The sequence below is a fragment of the Ornithorhynchus anatinus genome, chromosome 1 (genome assembly GCF_004115215.2).
Source record: "Ornithorhynchus anatinus isolate Pmale09 chromosome 1, mOrnAna1.pri.v4, whole genome shotgun sequence".
NCBI lineage: Eukaryota > Metazoa > Chordata > Mammalia > Monotremata > Ornithorhynchidae > Ornithorhynchus > Ornithorhynchus anatinus.
The window spans coordinates 114,044,771-114,058,513 of record NC_041728.1 but is presented as its reverse complement, the minus strand read 5'-3'; the positions used below and the strand labels follow the sequence as shown (position 1 = coordinate 114,058,513).

The window sequence follows — 13,743 nt, the reverse complement described above, 5'->3', positions numbered from 1 at the left end:
GGAGGGCGTTCCAGGATCGCAGGAGGACGTGACCCAGGGGTCGACGGCGGGATAGGCGAGACCGAGGGACGGTGAGGAGGTGGGCGGCAGAGGAGCGGAGTGTGCGGGGTGGGCGGTAGAAAGAGAGAAGGGAGGAGAGGTAGGAAGGGGCAAGGTGATGGAGAGCCTTGAAGCCTAGAGTGAGGAGTTTTTGTTTGGAGCGGAGGTCGATAGGCAACCACTGGAGTTGTTTAAGAAGGGGAGTGACATGCCCAGATCGTTTCTGCAGGAAGATGAGCCGGGCAGCGGAGTGAAGAATAGACCAGAGCGGGGTGAGAGAGGAGGAAGGGAGGTCAGAGAGAAGGCTGACACAGTAATCTAGCCGGGATATAACGAGAGCCCGTAATAGTAAGGTAGCCGTTTGGGTGGAGAGGAAAGGGCGGATCTTGGCGATATTGTAGAGGTGAAACCGGCAGGTCTTGGTAACGGATAGGATGTGTGGGGTGAACGAGAGGGACGAGTCAAGGATGACACCGAGATTGCGGACCTGCGGGACAGGAAGGATGGTCGTGCCATCCACGGTGATAGAGAAGTCTGGGAGCGGACCGGGTTTGGGAGGGAAGATGAGGAGCTCAGTCTTGCTCATGTTGAGTTTTAGGTGGCGGGCCGACATCCAGGTGGAGACGTCCCGGAGGCAGGAGGAGATGTGAGCCTGAAGGGAGGGGGAGAGGACAGGGGTGGAGATGTAGATCTGTGACAGATGAGAGCCGGGGAAGGTTTCTTGGAGGAGATGTGATTTTGATTTGGCTTTGAAGGTGGGGAGAGTGATCATCTGTCAAATATGAAGAGAGAGGATATTCCAGACCAGAGGCAGGACATGGGTGATAGGTCAGTGGCAAGATAGACAAAACTAAGGTATAGTGAGGTATAGTGGCATTTGAGGAGCAAAGTGTGAGGGCTGAGTTATAGAACGAAATCAGGGAGTTAAGCTAGGGGAGGGTAAATGGAGTGCTTTAAAGCCATTGGTGAGGAATTTCTTTTTGATGCGGAGGTGGATGGGAAATCACTGGAGGTTCTTGAAGAGTGGGGAAACAGACAGAGCAGTTTGGATATATAAGTGTTTAATCTACTGCTCCCCTCACATTAGCAGGTCATAAGATCCAACTCATCCAGTTACCTGCCTTCCTTCTGCTTTCTTAGTGAAAGTTCGTAAGAAACTTTCTATTAGGTACTTCAGTCTTAATAGTATTTATTGAGTGCTTACTGTATACAGACACTGTACTAAGTGCTTGGGAGAGACGTGGTCCCTTCCCACCAAGGGCATACTGTGTAATTTTCACTAACTCTAAACAGCAATAAAAAATATCACCAAATTGAAAATGAATTATAGTATTTATTATTACTAAGGTATTTGTTAATTGTTTTTTCTGTTAAACACTGTTCTAAGTGCTGGGGTAAATACAAATTTATCAGGTTGGACACAGTCCCTTTGTCACATGGGGTTCACAGTCCAAGGGGGAGGGAGAACAGGAATCCTTATTTTATAGATGAGGAAATTGAGGCATATAATAGTTGTCACTTGCTCAACGTTACACAGTAGGCAAGTCATAGAGCCTGGATTAGAACCCAGGTTCTCTGATTCCCAGGTCTGTGCTCTTTCCACTAGACCACATTGTCAATAAGGGTAATTTCCAGATTTTCTATAAGAAATTTAACTACACTATTTTCTTATGGTATTTGTTAAGCAATGTTACTATGCTAAGCACCATGCATTGTTCTAAATTCCGGGGTAGATACAAAGTAATCAGGTTGGACATAGTCCACATCCCACATGGGGCTCACAGTCTTAATCCCCATTTTATATATGAGGAAACTGAGGCACAGAGAAGTGAAGTGACTCTCCCTATGTCACAGCAGACAGTGTCAGAGGCAGGACTTGAATCCAGGACCTTCTGACTCTCAGGTCTTGCTCTATACATTAGGCTACACTGCTTCTCTAAGTTAGTTGAGGATTCTTTAAAATTTGGATTTTTACCCTACAATCCAGAAAACCATTTGAGCCGGTGAAAGACAGAGAATTAAACATTGATCATTCAGTGGAGTCTCCTTAGGTATTCCCTTAGTACATGGGGTTTGTAGACATACCTAGAATCAAAATTGTCTATATTTAAATCATCCAGTAAATAAAGATCTAACTGAGACCAAGAAGAATATGCAACTTTTTATTATGAAGATGGAATATATCATCTTTTTCCTGTAGCACTTCCCTGCTCAGAGGTTTGAGGCTAGTAAATAATCACAGCTTTGACAAAGAGTCCTTAGTTCTCCTGGGAAAACAGACTTTTGCAATGTGTTATTCCCATAGCAAACTGCACAAAGCTAATTAGTCACTCTGAAGCCGTCTCCCACCTCCTAGCAGAACAGCCAGTAATTCCAGTTGGTCTCCTGGGCTATCGTGACCCATTGTGATCTTGAAGACAATGTAAGCCCATAGTCTCTGCAGCAGGCTCTGGTCTTTGGCAAATTCAGATGGGCAACTCTAACAGGAACTTTCTTCTGAGCTTTTGTTTTATTTTTACAGTATTTGTTAAGTGCTCACTATATGCCAGCCACCTTACTAAATGCTAAGGTAGACACAAGCTAATTAGGTTGGATATAGTCAGTGTTCCCCATAGGGCTAACAGTCTCAATCCACAATTTACAGATGAGGAAACTGAGGCACCGAGAAATAAAGCAGTTTGCCCAAGGTCACACAGAAGAGAAGGAGCAGAGCTGGGATTAGAATCCATGTTGTTTGTTCATTCATTCAATAGTATTTATTAGTAATAGTATTTAGTACAGTGCAGAGCACTGTACTAAGTGCTTGGGATGTACAATTGGGGAACAGTTAGAGACAATCCCTGCCAAATGACAGGTCATAGTCTAAACGTTTTTCTAATTCCTAGGTCTGTGCTCTAAAAACTAAGCCATGCTACTTTTCAGAATCAGACTCCCTCAACCACCCCAAATCCAAGTATCTTGGTCACCCAACATCCACTCTCGGGGAGATTAGCAGCAATCTATACCTTTTTATAGGTGAAGTAGATTCATCTTAAATGTTTGGCTCAAAGGGCTAGTGGAAGATTGGGAGAAAAGGACTGGGGATTTTTTTGAACCATAAGGCTTCGTTCAGAATATTATTTTATATTCTTCTGCTTGGATGAAGAACTCAATTCCAGTAGCAAAGCACTCAACCAAGATACCTAAGGGGCTATGTTATTTGGTATCTGATCAGCGTGGCTCAGGAAAGAGCCTGGGCTTGGGAGTCAGAGGTCATGGGTTTGAATCCTGGTTCAGCCACTTGCCAGCTGTGTGACTTTGGGCAAGTCACTTCACTTCTCTGTGCCTCAGTTACCTCATCTGTAAAATGGGGATTAAAAACTGTGAGCCCCACGTGGGACAACCTGTTCACCTTGAATCCCCCCAGCACTTAGATCAGTGCTTTGCACATAGTAAGCGCTTAACAAATACCACTATTATTATTATTATTACTTGGCTTTAAACTCCTTGAAGGCAGGGAAAATTCCCACCAATTCAATTGCACTGTACTCTCTCCAACGTTTAATAGTGTTCTGTAGACAGTAAGAACCTGGTAAATACCACTAATTGATTGATTACCTTCAGCCTGTAAGCTGAGAGTTGGTCAGCAAGTAGCCTAGAAAGAATCATGCCCTCTCAGCCCCCAATCTCCTTCACACTATATCTGTCCCAGTCCTGGTCTTCACATTCACCTACTTCCATGCTCACAGGCAGGGACACAGTACTGCTAGGAACAAGAGGTTCATTCTCTACTTAACATCTATTAATCATCAGTTAATCAATCAGTGGTATTTATTGGGTGTTTACTGTGTATAGCCCCTCTCAGGGTCACACCTGGAAAGTTTCCAGTACTCTACCAGTCTCTACCAGTCTCGGCTATGGGAGGGACAATCAAGCAGAGGCCTGTCCATTCCATTCCTAGCTTGGGCAGTGGCTAGCAAGTGGAAGGCAATATGCTACAAGTCAAAACTCACCCGTGCTGGGCAGCAGCAGCATGGGAGAGAGCCAAGGGTGGAGACTCAAGTTTACTGCACGGAAGGAGGCAATGGTAAACCATTTCCATATTTTTGCCAAGAAAATTCTCCGGATACACTACCAGAACGATTGCATATGGAGAGCAGGGTGTTCTGGGAGAGATGTGTCCATGGTGTCTCCATGGGTCGGAAATGACTTGATGGCATAAGACAAGACAGTATGCAAACCACTGTACTAAGCACTTGGAAGAGTACAATGATAATAATAATGTTGCTATTTGTTAAGCACTTACTACGTGCAGAGCACTGTTCTAAGAGCTGGGGTAGATACAAGCTAATCAGGTTGTCCCACATGAGACTCACAGTCTTCATCCTCATTTTACAGATGAAGTAATTGAGGCCCAGAGAAGTTAAGTGATTTGCCCACAGTCACACAGCTGACAAGTGGCAGAGTTGGGATTAGAACCCATGACCTCTGACTCCCAAGCCCGGGCTCTTTCCACTGAGCCATGCTGCTTCCCTATCAGTAGACAAGATCCCTTCCCTCTAAGAACTTACAGTATAGTAGGGGAGACAGACACTGAAATAAATTACAGGTAGGGGAAACAACCAAAAATCAAGGTAAGTATATGAGTTCTGTGGGGATAGGGGAGACGATGGTGGTGCTGTGTTTTTCCCTCCTTTCTCTTCCATCCACTGTTTCTGCTTGTCTTTTGCTGTCAAGTCTACTCTAAACCACAGTGGCTCCATGGACACATCTCTCCCAAAATGTCCCAACTCCATCTGCAATCATTCTGGTAGTTTATCCACAGAGTTTTCTTGGTAAAAATTTGTAAATGGTTTACCATTGCCACCTTCCACGCAGTAAGCTTGAGTCTACACCCTCGATGCTCTCCCATGCCACTACTGCCCAGCACACGTGAGTTTTGACTTGTAGCAGATTGCCTTCCACTTGCTAGCCACTGCCCAAGCTAGGAATGGAATGAGTATGCCCCTGCTTGACTCTCCCTCCTGTAGCCGAGACTGGTAGAGTCCTGGAAACTCCCCAGGTGCAATCTTGAGGGAGGACTGTATCCTCTGACCCAAGCTAAATATTATAACAATCAGTCAGTCAATTGTATTTCTTGTTGCTTACTGTTCTAAGTGCTCAGGAGAGTACAGCATGGCTCAGTGGAAAGAGCCTGGGCTTCAGAGACAGAGGTCATGAGTTCGACTCCCGGCTCTGCCACTTGGCAGCTGTGTGACTGTGGGCAAGTCACTTAACTTCTCTGTGCCTCAGTTCCCTCATCTGTAAAATGGGGATTAAAAGTGTGTGAGCCCCACATGGGACAACCTAATTACCCTGTATCTCCCCCAGCACTTAGAATAGTGGTTGGCACCCAGTAAGCGCTTAACAAATACCAACATTTATTTTACAATATAACAATAAACAGACATTTCCTGCACACAAGAAGTTTACAGTCTAGAGGGAGAGATTAACATTAATATAAATAAATAAATTCAAGATATGTACTTAAGTGCTTTGGAGCTAGGAGTGGGGATGAATAAAGGAGCAAGTCAGGAAGGGATCTAGGAACTCAGAGCCAAGCTGGCTTCAGAGCGTGTAGAGGAGTAAACTCCTCCAGTCTTTGGGGCTCCTTTCAGGCTGAGGGAGAGCCAATCCTTAACTGTCCCCACTCACAGAGGTATGAGACCATGGACAAGGTGTACACTAAGGGACTTTGAGAATACTGGACAAGAAGACCTAAGTGACATCATGTGCTTTAATGCTGGACACACAGTATTCCATGATGATTTCATTTGCCCCATTTTGTGGAAGAAAACTAATTCTGCTTGAACTCTAAATCTTGCTAAAGAGTGTTTCCATTCCCCATCCATGTGAAACCCAGTGTTATTTCCAAGCCACAAAAGTTGGCAGAGGGAACTTCAGGAAAAAGAGGCTCAGCTCTGAAAATTTTGAAAATCAGATGAAAGAGCACCTGGTTCCATATTGGTTCAGACCAGCTGAAAATGGACTGTCCATCGTAAAAATGGACAACTGGCTACCCAAGACAATGACCTGACTGGACAATGCCACCAAATAATACCTGAAGGAAGATGAAGAGACAGTAGTTCTGACAAGTACAATCATTACAGGGCTTTCCGTCATCATCAATGGTATTCATCGAGGACTTACTGTGTGCAGAGCACTGTACTAAGTACTTGGGAAAGGACAATACAACAGAGTTGTCAGACACTTTCTCTGCCCACAACAAGCTCACATTTGGCAGTAGTTAGTATCTACTATCAGTTCTGCCATGTTTTGCCCAATTCCATCAGGGTGAATTGCAAACAGCACTCAGATAAGAGCCCATTCTAACTAGTGACCCTCCAAAGTCTCTGCTCTGCCACTGGTCTGCAGTATGACCTTGGGCAAGTCACTTAGCTTCTCTGTGCCTCAGTTCCCTCATCTTTAAAATGAGGATTAAAACTGAGTTCCATGAGGTATATGGACTGTGTCCATCCTGATTATCTTGTATCTGCCCCAGCACTTAGAATATTGCCTGGCCCATAGGAAACACTTAATAATCGCCATTAAAAAAAAAATTAAACCCAGTAATTAGGGGAATGGGGCAAAGCTTCCAAGAAACAGAAGCTGTCATACTGAATATGGTTAATGAGTTGGCCACTATTCTATTTGGAAAACATATTTCCACAACATCCTATGCTTTTCATTACAATGAGCACTGGATTACTATTAACATACTGGTCACCCAAGTCTAGATTTATGAAAAGTTATGATAAGGATATTTGACTGTGACTTTGGGCACACTCCAACTTCCCAGATTCACTGCAAGCACACAGATGTAGATATATATGGCTTCTTTCTCTTACACTAAACTAAGTATCTAATGAAGTTCTTCTGGGTTGGAAGTAGTTAGGATCTTTCGGTGGATGGGTTTTCAGAAACAAATTCCAGCATAGAAATTTTACAATGGATATTAGTGGAAACCTTGAAAATACATACCGAAATCCTAGTTACAACAGGGTCAAGCATGGCAAAATCCTATTAAAATCCTCTTTTAAAAGACCAATAATAGGGCTCTCTCTCACTTCCAGGTTAATCCACAAGAGGGAGTGAGGTTCCCTTCAGACCAGAGGCTTTTCCCAGAACTACAAGTGCAATCTGATAAAATTGGTGATTGAAAGCAGGAGGCAGAAATATTCTAAGATTAGGTATTTGTCATCTAGATTTTCAAAGCCACAGCCACAACTGGGTATGGGAGTTCAGAAGGACCTGAGTTCTAATCCCAGCTCCACCACATGTCTGCTGCGTGACCTTGGGCAAGTCACTTCACTTCCTCTGTGCCTCAGTTACCTCATCTGTAAAATGGGGTTTATTGTGTCAGCCTCCTCTCTGATCTCCCTTCCTCTTGCCTCTCCTCACTCCAGTCTATTCTTCATTCTGCTGCCCGGATCATCTTCCTACAGAAACGCTCTGGACATGTCACTCGCCTCCTCAAAAACCTCCAGTGGTTGCCTATCAGACTTCGCACAAAACAAAAACTCCTCACTCTTGTCTTCAAAGGTCTCCATCCCCTTGCCCCCTCCTGCCTCACCTCCCTTCTCTCTTTCTACTGCCCAACTGCTCACCGTCCCCCGTTCTCACCTATCTTGCCGTCGACCCCTGGGCCAGGTCCTCCCGATGTCCTGGAATGCCCTCCCTCCTCACCTCCGCCAAACTAACTCTCTTCCCCTCTTCAAAGCCCTACTGAGAGCTCACATCCTCCAGGAGGCCTTCCCAGACTGAGACCCCTTTCCCTCTGCTCCCCCTCCCCCCTTCCCTCCCCTCAGCACTGTGCTCATTTGTATATATTATTTATTACCCTATTTATTTTGTTAATGAGATGTACACCCCCTTGATTCTATTTATCTTGATGATGTTTTCTTGTTTTTGTTCTGTTCTGTTTTGCTTTGCTGTCTCCCCCGTTTAGCCTGTGAGACTGTCACTGGGCAGGAATGATCTCTATCTGTTGCCAATGTACATTCAAAGCGCTTAGTATGGTGCTCTGCACATAGTAAGTGCTTAATAAATATGAATGAATGAATGAATGAATGAATGAATGAATGAATGAATGAATGAATGAAAGAAGACTGTGAGCCCCATGTGGGACAGGGACTTTGGCAAACCCAATTTTCTTGGAATCCCTTTCCCCCATCATCTCCAGCACTTAGTACAGTGCTTGGTACATAATAAGAGAAGCAGCGTAGCTCAGTGCAAAGAGCCTGGGCTTGGGAGTCAGAGGTCATGTGTTCAAATGCCGGCTCTGCCACTTGGCAGCTGTGTGACTGTGGGCAAGTCACTTAACTTCTTTGTGCCTCAGTGACCTCATCTGTCAAATGGGGATGAAGACTGTGAGCCTCACATGGGACAACCTGATGACCTTGAATCTACCTCAGCGCTTAGAACAGTGCTCTGCACATAGTAAGTGCTTAACAAATACCAACATTATTATTAGAAGCACTTAAAAATACCATAATAATAATAATAGTTATTATTATTATACATCTCACAAAGTGTGTCCTAATGGATAGAGCACCATCCTGGGAATTAGAAAGACCTGGAGTCTAATCCCTGCTTTGATACCTGTCTGCTGTGTGACCTCGGGCAAGTTGTTTCACTCCTCTGTGCCTCAGTTCTCCCATCTGTAAAATGTGGATAAAGATTGTGAGCTCCAACATGGGACATGGACTGTCCAGCCAATTAGCTTATTTCTACCCCAGTGCTAAGTACAGTGCCAAGCACATAGCAAGTGCTTAACAAATACTGGGGGGGGGGGGAAGCTATGAAATTTCTCTTATTTGCCTATCAATCAGTGGTATTTATTGAACTCTGTGTGCAGAGTACTGCAATGAGCATTTAGCACTCCTGTTAGACAAAGGAGTAATTATTTTGTTGGCTAGTTGCCCCAGGATAATTAGTCCATGTTATTTCAGAAGTCATTCATGCATTCATTCATTTAATCATATTTATTGAGTGCTTACTGTGTGCAGAGCACTTGGAAAGTAGAATTCAGCAATAGAGACAATCCCTGACCACATCGGGTTTACAGTACTGGGGGGCTGGTCAGGTTGGGGGTCGGGTGGGGGGGAGACAGACATCAAAACAAGTAAACAGGCATCAATATAAATAAATAGAATTATAGATATATACACATCAAAACAAGTAAACAGGCATCAATATAAATAAATAGAATTATAGATGTGTACATATATACATAAGTGCTATGGGGCAGGGAGAGGGAGGAAGGGCTAAGCGAGTGAGTCGAGGTGAAAGAAGGGGGAGTCAAAGCCCAAATCTCTCTGCCACTTTCACTGCAAGATAAACCATAAGAGATATGGAGGGATTGATCCACATCTTGGCAGGTCCTCAAATGTTTCACTTCACTTTTAAAACTTGTTTAAGATTTATAAGGGAACATTATGGACTTTTCTTAGAGCAGTGTGCTTGGGCCGATTTGTTTGAAAATAATTTTGATATATCATTTACAGCTAAATTGGGAACCAGTTGAAGGAAGCCAATCTAGGCTGCCATGGGTTAAAAATATTTTTCTATTCATCCACAGGCAAACCAGTCATTCATTCAATCATATTTATTGAATGCTTATTGTGTTCAGAGCGCTTGGGAAAATACAATATAACAATAAACGGACACATTCCCTTCCCACAATGAGGTATGAATTCTGACAATACGTCTTCACCTGTGGCTACATACACACATTTGGATGAAAGACAGGTGAGTTTGTACTTCCTTACTTTTATTAAGCCACTCATATTTGTTTAATTTCTTTAGCTGCAAATGATCAATCAAGCAATCCTATTTATTGAATGCTTTCTGTGTGCAGAAAACTGTTTTAAGTGCTTTGGAGATGCAAATGCCTAGATTGTTCATTTTTTCATAAAGTATGACCCTGTCAAATGTATATTCTTATCTACCTTATAAAAACAACATTTCATACTTCTCACTTTTTTCTGGTATCAGAGACATGGTGAAAGGAAATCAGAGGTTTCTGGGAGGTGAAATGTGCAGAGTGAAGTTCTAGGAAAATGTCCTGGGCAGCAGAGTATACAAGCTTGTCTTGTCATACTGTCGAGTTGTTTCCAACCCATAGAGAGTCCATGGACACATCTCTCCCAGAATGCCCCACCTCCATCTGTAATCATATTGGTAGTGTACCCATAGAGTTTGCTTGGTAAAAATATGGAAATGGTTTCCTTCCTTCTTCCGTGCAGTAAACTTGAGTCTCCACCCTCGACTCTCCCCAGTGCTGCCACTGCCCAGTACAGTTGAGTTTTGATTTGTAGCAGATTGCTTTCCAATCACTGGCCACTGCCCAAACTAGGAATGGAATGGACAGGCCTCTGCTTGACCCTCCCTCTCATAGCTGAGACTGGTAGAGTACTGGAAACTCTCCAGGTGTGAACCTTAGTGGGGAGATATGAACTAGAAGGTGGATGCAGAAAGGCTGGAGACAGAGATCAATGAAGCTTCCCACTAGTTTCCCCATCCCAGTTTCACCCGTCTCCAGTTCATGCTCCATCCCATTGCCTGGATCCTTTTTCTAAAACAACATTTTGTGCATATCTCACATTTCCTCCTGAATTCAGGAGATCACTACTTGACTGCCTTGCTGAAAACCCAAACTTAAAATGTCCAAAATAGAAGTCCTTATCTTCCCACACAAACCCTATCCTCCCTCTGACTTTCCCATCACTGTAGTCAGCACCACCATCCTCTCTGTCTCACAAGCCCATAACCTTGGTGTTATCTTCAGCTCATCTCTCGTTCATCCCACGTATTCAATCTGCCACCAAATCCTGCCAGTTCAACCTTCATATCATTACTAAAATTCACTTTTTTTCTCCATTCAAAGTGCTACTACATTAATCCAACCACTTATCCCAACTCACCTTGATTGCTGCATCAGCCTCCTTGCTGACCTCCCTGCCTCCCGTCTCTCCCTGCCGCAGTCTGTACTTCACTCTGCTGCGCAGATCATTTTTCTATAAAACCATTCAGTCCATGTCTCCCCACTCTTCAAGAGCCTTCAGTGTTGGCCCATCTACTTCCACATCAAAAAAGAAACTCCTTACCACTGGCTTTAAAGCAGTCAATCATCTTGCCCTCTCCTACCTCACCTCCCTGATTTTCTACTGTAACCCAGCCCGCACACTTTATTCCTATAATGCCAATCTACTAATTCTTCATTGATCTTGTCTATCTCACTGCCAATTTCTTGCCAAGGTCCTGCCTCTGCCCTGAAATGTCCTCCCTCTTCGTACCTGATATGCAATCACTCTCTTCATCTTCAAAGCCTTATTAAAAGCACATCTTCAAGAGGCTTTCCCTAAATAAGCCCTCATTTTCTCTTCTCCCACTCCCTTCTTTGTTGATGCTGCACTTGGCTTTGCCCGCTTCATTCAGCCCTCCCTCAGTCCCACAGCACTTATGTACCTATCAGTAATGTATTTATTTATATTAATGTCTGTCTCCCCTTCCAGACTAAGCTAGTTGTGGTCAGGGAACATGTCTACCTAGTCTGCTATACTGCACCCTCCCAAGCACTTAGTACAGTGCTCTGTACTTGGCAAACACTCAATAAATACAATTGATTGATATCTTCTCACCCCTCAAAAACCTCCAATTATCTCCCATTCCTCTCTACATCACGTAGGAACTCCAGACCTTAGGGCAGTGAATTGACAGTCAGCTCTCTCCCGACAACTTCTCCTTTCTCCTCTCCCTTTACATCCCATCCAGCATGCTTTGCTCCACTCAAGCCTATGTTTCACTGTGCCTTGTTCTCATCTTCCTCACTGCTGATCTCATGCTCACTCTCTCAGCCTCTTCACATCAGGCAGACCACTGCTCTCCCCACCTTCAAAGTCTTTCCGAAATCACATCTCCTCCAGGGAGTCTTCTCTAATTAATCTGTAACCTATTTATCCCCTATTGCTGGTTTACTAAGCCTCATGGCTTAGTGGATAGAGCACGGGCCTGGGAGTGAGAAGGACCTGGGTTCTAATCCTGGATCCTCTACATGTCTGCTGTGTGAACTTGGGCAAATCGCTTCACGTTTCTGGGCCCATTTACCTCATCTTATGTACATATCCTTCTGTAACTGATTTTAATGTCTTTCTCCCTCTTTAGTCTTTAAGCTTCTCATAGTCTCAGAGCTTGTCTACCAACCCTGTTATACTCTCCCAAGAGCCCAGTACAGTGATCTGCACACAGTAAATGCTCAATAAATTCCACTGATTGACTAATTCAACACTTCAACATCACATAAGCACAAAGTCCCAACACAGTCCCATTGCACTTATGTAGGTATCATTAGCACTCTATCACTTCCCCTTACCTAGTTTAGTGTCCACCTTCCTTGCTAGATGGTAAACTCCTTGAAAGGGATTATGTCTACTGACTCTACTAAAATTTCTCTAATGCTTAGTTAAGTGTTCTGCACTTCAAAGGTTTCCAATAAATATTATTGATTGATTGATTTAGAGCATAAATGTGATTGATAAAGAGAAGCAGTGGAAAGAGCATGGGCCTAGGAGTCAGAGGACCAGGGTTCCAATCCCAGCTCTGCCACTTGTCTGCTGTGTGACCTCAGGCAAATCACAACTTCTCTGTGCTTCAATTACCTCATCTGTAAAAGGGGATTAAAGCTGTGAGCTCCCCGTGAGATATAGACTGTGTCTAATTTGATTATCTTGCTTCCTGTGTGACCGTGGGCAAGTCACTTCTGTGTCCCAGTATCCTCATCTCATCATCATCTGTAAATGAGGATTCAACATGTCTCCTTCCTTCTTAGAATGTGAGCCCCATGTGGGACAGGGACTATGCCTGACCTAATTAATTTGTATTCACTCCAGCGCTTAGAACACTTGACACAAAATCAGTGCTTAACAAATACCATGATTATCATTATTATTATTTGTACTTACTCCAGTGCTTAGTAAAAGGTCCATAGTAAGCACTTAACAAACACCATAAATAAATAAAAACAAAAATAACCAAATAATTAAATGTAACACAAACAAATAGAGCATATACACACAGGTTCTAAGGAAGCTGATAAGCTAATTTTCCAAGAAATTGAGAGCTAAATAGTGAGTGGGATTCCACTAACATATCTGCTGATTGTAACAGCACAGTAGCAACTGCTGCTCTCTCAATTATCATTCCAAGCAGTTCTGCTACCCTCCCTGAATTGCCTCTTGGATAAAGTAGCTCTTAGAGGGACCTTGAAAGGATGTGATTTGGCATATTTGGCTGGGGAGAAAATTCCAGGTGGGAGGAAAGGTGTGCATAATGTGTCAGAGAGGAGAGAGGATTGTATTGGATTGAAGAGCGATAGTTTAGGAGAAATGAAGACTATCAGAATCATCAAGGTGGTGAACTTCGAAGCAAATGGTAATGAGTTTTTGTCTGGGATTTTCTGGTGAAATAGACTGGAAGTTTATACATAGATACAGAAATGGATCTACAGTGAACGAACCAGGCCAAATAAAACCAACTTGGTATAAAAACACCACAACTTGCTAAATTCCCAGCCAAGCTCTTTGCCCTTTGGGGTTGCCTATTCGACACTGTACTTACTGAGGGAAACAGTAAGCATTTAACAAATACCACCATATTGCTAATGATAGCGAAGGTCATGTCAATAAC

At 43.5% G+C, this 13,743-nt stretch overlaps 2 non-coding genes across 2 annotated transcripts; both read right to left on the bottom strand.

The window, feature by feature from the left end:
- Nucleotides 1-4,960: 4,960 nt before the first annotated feature.
- On the bottom strand, nt 4,961-5,100 carry LOC114817431. The gene has a single exon (XR_003765288.1). It is a non-coding gene; the product is annotated as a small nucleolar RNA SNORA7 (small nucleolar RNA).
- A 5,268-nt stretch (nt 5,101-10,368) lies between these two features.
- On the bottom strand, nt 10,369-10,506 carry LOC114816678. The gene has a single exon (XR_003764481.1). It is a non-coding gene; the product is annotated as a small nucleolar RNA SNORA7 (small nucleolar RNA).
- Nucleotides 10,507-13,743: the final 3,237 nt, after the last annotated feature.